General features: G+C 35.3%; 1 protein-coding gene across 4 annotated transcripts in view; it reads right to left on the bottom strand.

Moving 5' to 3' along the window:
* Positions 1 to 7,973, bottom strand: part of LOC106625350 (oxysterol-binding protein-related protein 1) — a 342,202-nt gene extending 334,229 nt beyond the window's left edge. Inside the window, exon 1 of one of the 4 annotated variants that reach the window (XM_070109230.1) lies at positions 7,868 to 7,973. The gene's annotated coding sequence lies outside the window, so the exon portion shown is untranslated. The remainder of the gene's footprint in view (positions 1 to 7,867) is intronic. The other 3 variants (XM_070109226.1, XM_070109229.1, XM_070109228.1) reach the window with 3 other exon arrangements.
* Between the last annotated feature and the right edge of the window lie 4,973 nt (positions 7,974 to 12,946).

Raw genomic sequence — 12,946 nt, 5'->3', positions numbered from 1 at the left:
AGTCCGGACCTGGCACCAAGTGATTACCATTTTGTCCTGCCCATGGCGAACGGGCCTAATCGTTGAAAATTGGCTCTCCGAGTTTTTTGGCAATAGGGACGCCGTCTTCTACGAGAGGGGTATAATGAAGTTGGCATCTCGTTGGCAACAAGCTTGTGAACAAAACGGCACATATTTGACTTAAATCGGACAAATGCACACAAAGTTATCATCTTTTGAAAAATCAATAAAAAACCGAACGAACTTTTTACTTTACCCAATATTTCTCAAGTTGACCCAAGCGGTGGTACACCTCTCCGTAAAACAATATCATGTACGAACTAATATTGCTACCGTATGATGACAAGACGTAATAATTTCAACACTTTGCTTAGATATGGAATGTTAACAAACCAATACTTGGTAGATCAATATGCGAAAATTGAATCTGAAAGATTGGCCTACATCCGTAATAATCAAACTAAATTGAGAACCAAAAATTACGTTCATCTTCAGGATGCTTTACAGGCGAATGAACACCGCAACGGTATTGAACAGTTGGTTATACTACCTTCATCATTCATAGATGGACTTCGATATTTACACGAAAAATCGCAAGACGCCATGACTTAGGTCAGAAATTACAGCAAACCTGATTTATTTATAACTGCAACATGTAACCCAAATTGGCCGAAAATCAAATAAAATATTAACGCCAATTTAACTCCACAAGACAGATAGTAACAGAGTATTCCATTTAAACGCACAGAAACTCTCTAACTAACAAGTCTCATATATTCGGTCGGCCGCGTTGTCATATGTACACAATAGAATGGCAGAAACGTGGCTTATTTTCAATTCTAAAATATTTTTCCGTGACTCGCACAAATCTGCGTCAATATGTATGCATGCTCATATATAAACATACATATTTACGATGATTTGTAGGCAAAGCTGTTAGAGCGGCAAGGGAAGAGGTGACAATCGGCGAGCGTTCGTTTTTTTTTCCGCACATCTCGGATTTTCTACCAACAACACAATGTTGTGACACTTTGTCGTCGCGTCAGTTCTTCGACAGATTGACTCTTTGACATTAAAGCAAAAAACGTAAGCTGCGATCATTGGTTGACCGTGTCAACGGAGATTTCACATGAAGTAATGAGGGTTCATATCTACATATATATGTTGTTTGTAGACAAATTTACAAATATTTTTCTTTCATATTTCTTTATACGATGTTCGCACCGACACAAAATTCGTGTTTTCATAGACAAAAGAGGTTTTCACGCGAAAACTTGTGTTTTCATCCATACAAAATCTGTCATACTAAAACACAGTTTTCGCTGAAAACCCTTTGAAAACATACATTCCACTCATTATAATCGGTGCCAGCTCTAGTTTAATCGATATTATTAGAAGACATATTTCGCCACCCCTAAATGTCAGTTGACAATTTGTTTACATTCCATAATTGGCCTAAACGTACCCTACAAGAAACTGCTGATGGGTTCACCAATACACTCACATTTGATATGTCAATACTGTTAATTTACATTTGCATTTTTAAATTCAAAACTATTCATTTGTTGCATTCCTTTTTATATTTAAGTTTATTATTATAACTAATTTTGATTAAAAGTTTGAAATTTATTAAAGAAATAAAAATTATATTATCTACTACGCAACAGAATTTTTCACTTCTGATAGCGTTTCAGTCATTACTGACAATTTTCAGCTATGACGGATTTATGGTCAGCAATGACTCAGAAAAAGACATGAGAGTGAGCAGTATATCAATTTCTAATACCCATGTGTTAAAGAGAGATCCAAACTCACACACATACGTTTGTTTACATCAGTTTTTGCTCTCAGGCTCTTAAGAAAAATATAGAAACTTTGTTCTACGCGCTGACAAAATTTTTTCAGCTATGACTCTCATATTACCCATCAGATGACCGTCACTGTTCTTGTAGGGTACATAACAGATGTAAACAAATAGATGTGTGAACTGTCAATGAAAACTCATCGAAAGCACACAATGCCGGTCAGACCGACTTTGGTTCCACAATCCACAAATTGTGTTTTCAAGAGGATTTCAATTCGGTGCGAACATAGTATCACATGTACACATGATATGAAAATGATGACGGCAAAACACAATTCTGTACTTTTATGACCCCATAATGGTGTTAAGTACTTGAATTATTTTAAGAAATATATCAAAATACTTTTATATTATTACTAATAAAAAGTATTTACTTTTATAAAAAAGTAAAAATGAATTACATAAAATAATTAAAAAAAAAATAAATAATAGCTCAATAAAAGTGAATATATTTCAAATGGCATATCAATACTCCCAGTTTTGCATACATATTATATTCTCTTCAATATTCGTCGGTTGGTTATGTTAAGAGAGCGTATGTGTACAGATTCACCGCTGTTATAAAAGCGAGAAATGTTATTTGTTTCTCGTGCATGTGAGGGGAACTCCTTGATAAAATCCTACAAATTGTTCGCTGTTGAACCTGCACCTTCTCGTTCTTCTAATTGCTCTGGTTAGTGAACAAAATTAGACCAAACCAAATTGACAGGGTAATTTCAGCTGAAATACCGGATAAAGATGAAGATCCTATCCTGTTCGATATCGTAAAGAAACATATGGTACACGGCCTTGGCGGGACTTTAAATCCGAACTCTCCATGTATGTGATAATGCAGCAAAAAATTTCCGAAGTCGTTCCAAATTCAAACAAGTACTAGCGATGACGGATATTTCAAATATCGTCGACGATCGCCAGAACAGAGTGCGCAAAATGCTTCCGTCCGAAACCATGATATTGATAACCGACGGATCGTTCCCTATAATCCGCTCCTTTTGAAAATGTTTGATGCCCACATCAACGTAGAGTTGTGCAATTCAATAAAGTCAATTCAATATGTTTCTAAGTAAATTAATAAAAGCGGTGATTAAGCCACTTTCAGCATAAAATCACCAAATGAAGTGGAAAAATATCACTCTGGACGTTACATATGCAGCTCTGAAGCTGTATGGAGGATTTTATCATTCGGAGTGCACGACCGGGCTCCCACCTTGCAGTTCATTTAGAAAATGGACAAAAAGTATATTTCACTGAGAACAGTACACAAGAAGTTGTTAATAATCCGCGGGATACAACATTGACAGCATTCTTCATGTTATGTGCTCAAGATGATTTCGCGAAAACACTGACATATGAAGGAATTCCAAGTTACTAAACATGGAACCAGAGTTGTAAGACTTTTCAACGGGTACTTAGGTACCGTATAGTAGCGTTTTGTTAAGTAACTGATTCTGTTAATCTATGGAATAAATTTCAAGAAAATATGGCCAGTGATATTCTGATTCGGCAACGACGAGATTTAAACTCATATGGTGTACAATATGATCAAAACATATATGACGGAGCATTATTTGAATTGAACAAAGTAATGCAATTACTTTCGGGAAAATCGATCAAGGATATTGGGCTGCCGATGCCAGCTAATACTACTAACTCAGATTTAACTAACAGTGCCGAATACACAAGAGAAACATCATACGAACAAATGAAACTTTTACAAAATATAGCTCAAGATGATCCACGATTAAACATCGATCAGAAAAAAGTATTCACTGCATTACTATAAACAATTGATAACAATGAAGGGAAATTAATTTCCTTGATCCCAGGAGTCACAGAAAAAACATTTTTTATCAATGTGCTTTTGAAAAAAGTGAGATCTACCGGAAAAATTGCATTAGCTGTTGAATCATCCGGCATTGCCGCTACGCTTTTGGAAGCAGGCCGAACCGCACACTCTACATTCAGGCTCCCGCTGAAAATTGCACCAATGATAATAACAGCGTCTGTGGTGCTTCTAAATCGAGAAATATAAGAAAATTGTTGCGTGACTGGTCATTAATAGTCTGGGACGAAGCTACCATGCCAAAGAAGACGTCTGTGAAAGCACTGGATAGGACGGTGCGCGATTTGCGCAACAAAAATTCTTCTATGGGGGGATCTACAATTCTGTTCTCAGGAGATTTCCGTCAAATCCTACCAGTTGGGACTCGCGGAACACGGGCTGACGAAATAAATGCTTCCCTAAAGAGATCCAACCTTTGGCCACATGTCAATACTTGTAAATTAGAGCTTAAAACTATTATGAGGGTTGCGTCATCTTCACGTGAGAACAGGCTATTTCTAGAGATGCTGCTAAAAGTTGGCAATGGAGAGTTAATACAAAGAGAGGGAAGGATTAACCTAGAAAACCTTTGTTTTTTGATAGACCACATCCAAGAGTTAGTCAACATTGTCTATCTTGACATTGTTAACATAAGTTATGAGACAATATCTTGGTTTAAAGAAAAAGCGATTCTGTCACCAACTAATGAACAAGTAGACAAGGTAAATAACTTGATTCTTTCAAAGATTATTGCGCCGACGAAAATATACTACTCGGTCGATACTGTCGATTTGGAAGAAGCTGTTCATTTTCCTACACAATTTCTAAACTCTTTGAACCCGTCTGGTTTCCCTCCTTACAAAATGGTTTTGAAAGTAGGTTGTCCTTTTTTTTTATTAAGAAACCTGAACCAACCTAAACTTTGCAATGGCACGCGTTTACTGGTAAAATCACTAAAAACTTTCATAATAGAGTGCACAATACTCACAGGATGTGGTACCGGAGAAGATGTATTGATTCCCCGAATCCCTCTGATACCATCGGATTTTCCCTTTCAATTTAAACGTTTACAGTTTCCGGTAAAGACATGTTTTGAGAAAACCATTAATAAATCGCAGGGCCAAACCTTCAACGTTGCAGGCTTAGATTTGAGCGTTGACTGTTTTTCACATAGCCAACTATGCGACGACCTTTCAAGAGTAAACTTTAGAGAAAGCATGTTTGTACCGTCTAATGACAAGAAAGCCGTGAACGTTGTATATAAAGAGATTCTGTAATATATTAATTGTTGTAAAAATAAAAAAAATAGGTAAAAATTTAAAAAGTATATAAGGGAAAATGTAGTGTATCGAACGAAATCTTTATGATATAGGGAAAGGGGAATTTTTTTACTTTAAATTTAATCTTGCGGGCCACGGCGGGCAGTAATGCATAAATCAAAACTACTGAATCCATTTTAATAATTTTTTTAGTGACACGGAATTATCTAACTTCAACCAAAATGTTTTTGTTCACCTGGTTCGGGCGCCAGTTATTTCCCGCACTGTTAGTTTTATATAAAAGCAGATAATACGACAAACATACCTTTTTATTGGGAACTAACACTTAAACCAAATCACTTATTTGCAGAGTGACAATGTAATGTAGTGTCTGTGATCGTTGAGTTCATAGAATTTTCGGATTAATGATAGACGGCTTGTCACCAATTCTGATAAGGTGCACCGGTTTTTGTGGTTCTGGTTCTTGGTGGTTAATAAACTTATAGTTTACTTACAAGATTTATACTATCAATTATTACTTATATTCATATAAACATGATAGTGCTAACATCCTGACAGTGAATGAATAGTTTATTTATTTATCTTAGGTTAGGTTAGATTAGGTTGGGAGGTCGATCGTAAGAAGAATTTCACTTGGACAGCTTAGAACGCCGGTCCGTTGTGGTACCTAAAAATACCTATAAAGCTGGATCAAAAAGACCCTTACAGATCGACAAAGCGCTTTGAGCCTATAACAAATTTGTTGAGACGACTAATATTCGTTTCGGCTAAGTCTTCTGGTTCGAAGAAGGTATAATTACGGAGATGTTTCAGCCTCAGTCTTGCAAAAAGCCAGACCAGTGAAGGAGAAAGTGCCTGAATGTTTCACCTTCACCCTACTCCATACAACTTTGACAACTAACATCGGGAAAGATTTTAAGCCGTATCGCATGAATTTTATTTGACACTGTCCATTGAGAACTCCTACGATAGCGACGAGATGAACTTTGCTGAGGGCGAGTATTTCACTAGATCTCTTGCTCTCGACATAAGTTCAGAAGGATCTCACGGCCGCAAAGGGGTTGGTCGTCGACCAGCGTCGGCTCAAACTTTCCTTTACTGTATACCGTTTAGAATTGGTGATTTTTTAATGAAATAAGGGGCGTATGTTTTCTAGAACGCAGACAGCTTACTTATATATATTTTGTATTGTATAATGTATTATATATGTATTAAATTGGTCAAGATCTTCGTCTAGCCCTACCGTCCTTATGTAAATTTTTCCACCCCTCCGATTGACTTTTCTCTTATTAACCCAATATATTGAAACTCTTATGTTTCGCATTTTATTTTACCACATCAGCATTCGGTTCGGTGATAAAAATTATGGCTACTGGTACGTACCACAACTTATCTCAAGACCAATATGATAAATTATCTGTGTCAGTTAGGTTGATTTTAATATAAATTTTTTGGATATAAAATAAATTATAGTAAAAATGATAACTTGGTCCATGGCCTACATTATACATTACTAAGATAATATAATAGTATTCCGTTCATAATACTTTTGTTCACTTAAACTTGCATGAAACACTTACAACTGATCGAGTTAGATCAAATTTATATGGTTGACGAGAGGAGTCAATATGTTTAATACACGTATCTCAGAAACTACTATCTTTAATGGTATACCTCCTTTGTGAGTTTCTCCTATTTCCAAAACTAAAGAGAACCTGAAAAGCCCATCGTTTTAAAACATAGATGAAAATCTCTAAAAGGGCTAAAGGATTTCATAAAAATCGAACTTTAGAAGTGCATCAACGATTGGAAGAAGAGTATATATATAAAAATATATATAAACATAAGTTATGAGACTGAAGATTTTATTTTTGATTCATAAATCTCAGCGGAGCTTTTAAAAAGACTAGCCTAGGATTTATTTAAGTGAGAAAATTTGTATTTAATTAAAACTTTAAGTCAAAAATAATATTTTTTGTTTGTGCTCCAAGTAGATGACATATACTGAAAAAGACGCAGAAGGACTTTTGCTTTTCAACGCCTGTTCGAACAATGAAATAATATTCAAGTTATGCCATCTCTTAGCAAACCGCATGAAATAATTATAATTTTCAAACTTACATATTTTTAGCTTTACTTCTATAATGATGTCCACTAGTCACTGCTATCAACATAACAATCATGAAAAACTACAGTATCTGAATGTATTTCACCGGCTTTGATCCTTGCAAGTTGCGAGAGTATAAAATGTTCGGCACTAAGCACGTCCTTACTTGTTTAGTATAAAGTTTTTCAACAACTGAAACTATTCCCTCGTCTTTGACCCTTTGCAAAGAGCAAGAGTACACATACCTATATGTATGTACGACGTTCGGTTGCATTCGAACTAGATATTATATTTCTAACTTGTTTTATAATATGTATTGTACATACGATACGCACTGTCTCCTTAAATGCAAAATAAAGTATCAGCACTTCTCATAAGTTTACAGGAGAAGCAAAAGCTCTCATACATATATATATATATATATATATGTATATACTATAAAAACTACTCATTATGAAACAACTTTCGAAGTTTGGTTATAAGTTGGATATACATACTTGTACATATGATAGCAGAAACTTTAGACTGTGTACTTACATATAAGTATGTATTGTAATAAAATGTAGTGAAACCTAATCAATAAAACCCTCATTTTACACCCACATCTGCACAAAAATATTTCTAGTATCAAATAAACAAATTTGCAATTATAAACCAAAATCTTTGTTATTGAATTATAAATATATACATGAAAGTCACCGCAATGTGATTAATTATTTATTTTGTACATACATGTGGTATATTGTTCAATATCAAGAGAACATTTTTGTTTCAATTGAATTTGTTCATATTACCTTTCTTCTAACACATTTAACAATATAAATTTATTATGTTTATATTTATTGATAAATTAAAAATAAAGCTGCGAAATCGATACTTTAGATACACATACGGATGTAAACTAAATTTTAACCCAACCTTCTTTTAGATAGTAGTGACGTAGAACTTCGTTATTCGGTTTTCTTATAAAGATTCCACATATACCTTTGTATAAGCGTATCTATCGAAAAAAAAATTGTTTTGGTCTAATACTCAGCCGAGTGTTGTACTGTGTTATAATTTATCATAAATTATAAATCCAAAACGTTATAAAGGCCATACGGCTTTCTTAGAGACTCATTCGTTTCTCCATAAATAAAAAGTCAAGTATAATGGTTTACTTTCTTTTTTAAATAAACAACGTTTCCGTCATCCGTAAAAACAATTCTGTCATCACAAGTTCTATAACATGATTATAAATCAATTAATTTAGCCACTTGGTTTATTATTTATCGATTTTTAATTTAACTAATGATGAATCTTCGACTTAAGTTTGCTTCCGTCGTAACATTTTGTATAAGATTATTCGAATTTTGTGCAGCAAGCACCTATGTTACAGCTATATGAAATACATGAAGGGTTAAAAAATCGAGATGATGAGACTACTTATATTAGCGAAATTTTTTGATTCGTACGACCATTCAATTGTGAAAGTAATACTTTTAAAAGCCGGTAACTAAATTCAGTACCTAAAGCAAATTATCAATTTACAATCCCTATACATTTTTACACATTCGCAACATGTTGATGCAAAGTATAATCGTTTTGTTCACCTCACAACTGTTTGTAACACCTAAAACTAAGCGAGATAGATATGGTTTTATGTACGCTTAGTGCTCTTTTTACACGGTAGATAAGTCTTCCTTATATTTAAAACCTATTAAAATTAGTGACGACAGCATACACTCTGGTGGAACGAATCATGACGAAAATCTCTAGTTCGCAATATAATATTTCCGGATGGTCGGAAAATCGAAAGTTTTCATATCACGCACGATGATGATGATTTCTTTTCCTAGGCCACAAAGAGTAATTGCTTATATGCTAAAATTCATACAAAGGCTCAAAGAAAAACCTTAACAGAGTACCAAATTATTCTGTCCAAGAACTGACGCACTCAGATCTGCAGAATGCTAAGATCTGTTTTATATAATATTATATACAAAAACCCGCTATTTCAGTAGTAAGAAATCGAAAAGAGAAGCTCACTTCTCGTATTGAACACATTCGACTAAAAGGGATTTATCCGTGCTAGTGGAAGACTGGCAAACTCTAGCCTTAATCACACGTCCATAATAATCCTCAAAAAATTCCGTTTTACTACATAGTACTTAGCATTTCTCCATCAGCTAACTATGCATGGTAAACATCGCTACGGGCAGCAAATGGTCCGACAAGCATTTAATATCCCGCGACTAAAGCCACGATTCTTTCACCTGAACGCTGCAATTTTGCTTTACCTTTTTCTAGTACTAGGGTTGATTTTGCTGGACCTTTCCAGATAAAGGCCTCTATGTTAAAGTCTTCCACCTTTAAAGGGTGAAGTGGGTGTGTTTTGTATGTGTTACGCCTTCGAGCTATGTTTTGATCTGACTACAGTGGCTTTTCTTGCAGCATTCGCACGGTTTGTTGGACGACGTGGATTTCCATCTAAAATTATGAGCGACTATGAAAAAAATTTTGTCGGAGCTCATAGATCCCCCGATTTTACAGTTCTAACACCTGATAATTTTCTCAGAGGAGCTCCACTTCTGACCATACCAGAGGGTCACTCACATTAAAAATCGTGTAGGAGAATGCGTCATAATAAATGAATACTGTCTTTCTCCTATAGAATGGCGACTAGGTCGCATAGAAGAGGTTAATCCAGGATCTTATGGTCATATAAGAGTAGTAGATGTAAGAGTGCAAACCGGATAGCTCCAGTAGTCGTGGAGAGCAATAGCCAACGTGGGGCCTCCACGGTGCAGTTTGTGCTATCAAACACATGCATTGAAGAGATGATCAATCTTTAAGGGACCTTGCCGTCATCGGCAACATAAACGCTCAACGGGATTGAGCGCCGTCGTCAGCGCATTGTAACAGCTGCAGCGCCTTCCAGGCAATTAATTCGCCTAGCGTCCCGGATATTTACATGACCTTTGATGAGTGATCGCGCGATATAATTACAACACTCACTACGCATCGCACCCAACATACATTACTATACACCATACCATATACCAATCGCGTCCACAACCCCTCATCAAACACACCACACAATCCACGCATATTCACCGCCTAACAAACCCTAAAATGAACAACGAGAGTGGAATACGCCACGATTTTTTTATTGCGTGTGAGCAGCAGTGTCGATCACCGTCCGTGACCTTTTTTTCGTCAACCGAGCTCTGGGGAGAGCAACACCATTTACAAGTAAAAAAATGTGCTAAATTAAGTGAAGTTGTTAAATAGAGTGAATTGTAAAGAAAATCTAAAATTTAAATAAATTAAAATAATTTGGGAAACAGTGCATTTATCAAAAATCGTAAAAGTAATGCCGCAGAGCTAACTAGTCAAAGCGTATATATCCTCACTAGAAATAGCATCAAGCTACTTCATCATCAGACTCGTTTGGGTGCCGGGTCATAGCGGAATCGCTGACAATTATAAATCCGATGAGATAGCTATTGGCGTCTTGTGTGCTAGCACTAGACCAATGCGCTTAGCAGGCGCTGGTCGAGTAGACACTTATTCCTCCATTGTCCAGCCTTTGAAAGACTGAGGCGAACCAGAACACCTACCCCAAATTGACATAAGCCGTCTCAACAAACTTGTGATAGGCTCAAAGCGCTTTGACGATTTGTAAGAGCCTTAGGATCTATTATATAGGAGCTTTAGGTACTACAAGAGACCGAACGTCAGCTGTAAAAGTAGCAAAAGTAGTTATCTTTCAGTAATAGCAATACCGTTGTGTACGATTATAAAAGAAAGTAGGACATATTAATAGAGCTTTAATTAAGAATAGTAATAATTGTTCTCTTATGTAACAAACAATTATTTATTTATATAATATAATATTTCATGATTTAAGGACTGAAGCTTCACTTTCACTGCCATATTTCGTACCTAAAGAGTGAATATACTGGTAATCACATACGATATACGCTCTTGCTTAGTAGTTGGTGCACGAATGCAGTTCTGGTATTAGTATTTCTCTTTGGTGAGTCTCCCATTGTATATTTGTATTTATTATGTATTTAATCATTTATAAATAATGTTGGCTTATTTTAATTAATTGGGGGATTTTTAATCATTTAGATTATGAGATATAACTACAAGAAAAGGTGACATACATGTTAAATCTTAGTCCCAACATCAGTGGCTAAATGAGCCTACGTCGTCCCGAAAACTTACACCAACACACCTCACACATCACTGACACGCAACATTCACCACATCACCTCTCGCAACATTCACCACCTCACCTCACGCAACATACACCTCACACAACGACCCTACCACCCAGGATACACAACACACCGGGCGATCACCCCACCAACCATCAACAAAACCACGGACACTAGAATCGGCTTGCCCCTTCTTCGTTTTGAACTCGCAGCGAAAGCACCGTCATCCGTGGATTCGTCACATCAGCGGATCTGATCCGAACTAGTTAAATTGCTATCAAAGGCATTTATACACTTTTTTTTTTCTCTTCTCTGCGCTGCGTCGCAAGTGATTGTGGTATTTAGGGAGTGTATAAAACCCGTACTTTCAATTACAAAATAAAATTACAATTGTATTAAAAGCGAAAGGTGGTGAGTGTTTTTCTTTGAAAACATTGGAAAGAATTATATATGGTCCTTCGAGCCCTAGTGGACGGCACTATGGGTGTTTAAAAAAAAAAAATACATTTATAAAAAATAAACAAAAAACCTTAAGTGATATACATATACATATAGAAATACAGTGCAGTTACCAAAAAAGGAAAAAAAAAAAAAACAAAGCAAAATTACAGTAATGTAACAGTACGTGCAGTTAAGAAAAAAAAAAGGAAAAAAATGCTTTAGTTTAAAACAAAGTGCGGTTACAAACGAAAAATACATATGTACATATATAAGTGCAATAAGTGCAGTGCAGTGCATATAGCCACATTACTGGAATACTGTTAAACAATAAAAAAAAAAAAAATTACAAAGTATAATTACTCATATGTACATATAAGTGCAAAATAAGTGCAGTGCAGTGCATATACACTAGAATGCTGGTAAACAATAAAAAAAAAATAAATAAATAAAAGTTCAATAAATATTAAAAACACATAAAACAATAAAAATAACAAAACGGGCGCGAAGCTTAATACAAAACATAAATCAAAAAAGCGGGCGCGATACAAAATACATACCACAAAATACATATAAACCAACAGCGGGCGCGATACAAAAAAAAAACATATAATCCAACAGCTGGGACAACTACACTTTATAACGTCCACTTATATCTCCCACAACCCCTGCAGGAAATCAGAGTGAGTTGTATCGCTTCCTCTCAATGAGTATATTTACATGTATATATGTATGGCAAATTACGTTTTTTTTCCATATAAAAAACGAAATTAATATTTAAATATAACGGACACCAAACTGTCTCAATTTACGGTTTAATTTACGGAAAGAGCCGAAAACAGTTTGGTACATATTATATATATATATCTACATATATATACATATATATATAGATATATATACCGGTATCGAAAATAGCCATATTACATAGGGTGATTTCCTTGTATGCTTACATTTGTGTATTAAAAACACACTTTACGTTTCCAACAACACACCAAAATATTCAAGTATTCACTTGCAAACTTTTCCAGCAATACCCCTTACGCTTAACAAAGCAATAAGCAGGATTGCGTCAAACCAAGTAAGCTAAGGCAAATTCAGAACCTAACCGAAAACATAAAAACAAAAAAAAACAAGTAAGGAAGGGCTAAGTTCGGATGTAACCGAACATTTTATACTCTCGCAAAGTCAAATGGTATACTCGTTTGAGATTTCTTTGTGGATTGA

Source organism: Bactrocera oleae, chromosome 4 (genome assembly GCF_042242935.1).
Source record: "Bactrocera oleae isolate idBacOlea1 chromosome 4, idBacOlea1, whole genome shotgun sequence".
NCBI classification, from domain to species: domain Eukaryota; kingdom Metazoa; phylum Arthropoda; class Insecta; order Diptera; family Tephritidae; genus Bactrocera; species Bactrocera oleae.
This window is presented reverse-complemented; position numbering and strand designations above follow the sequence as displayed.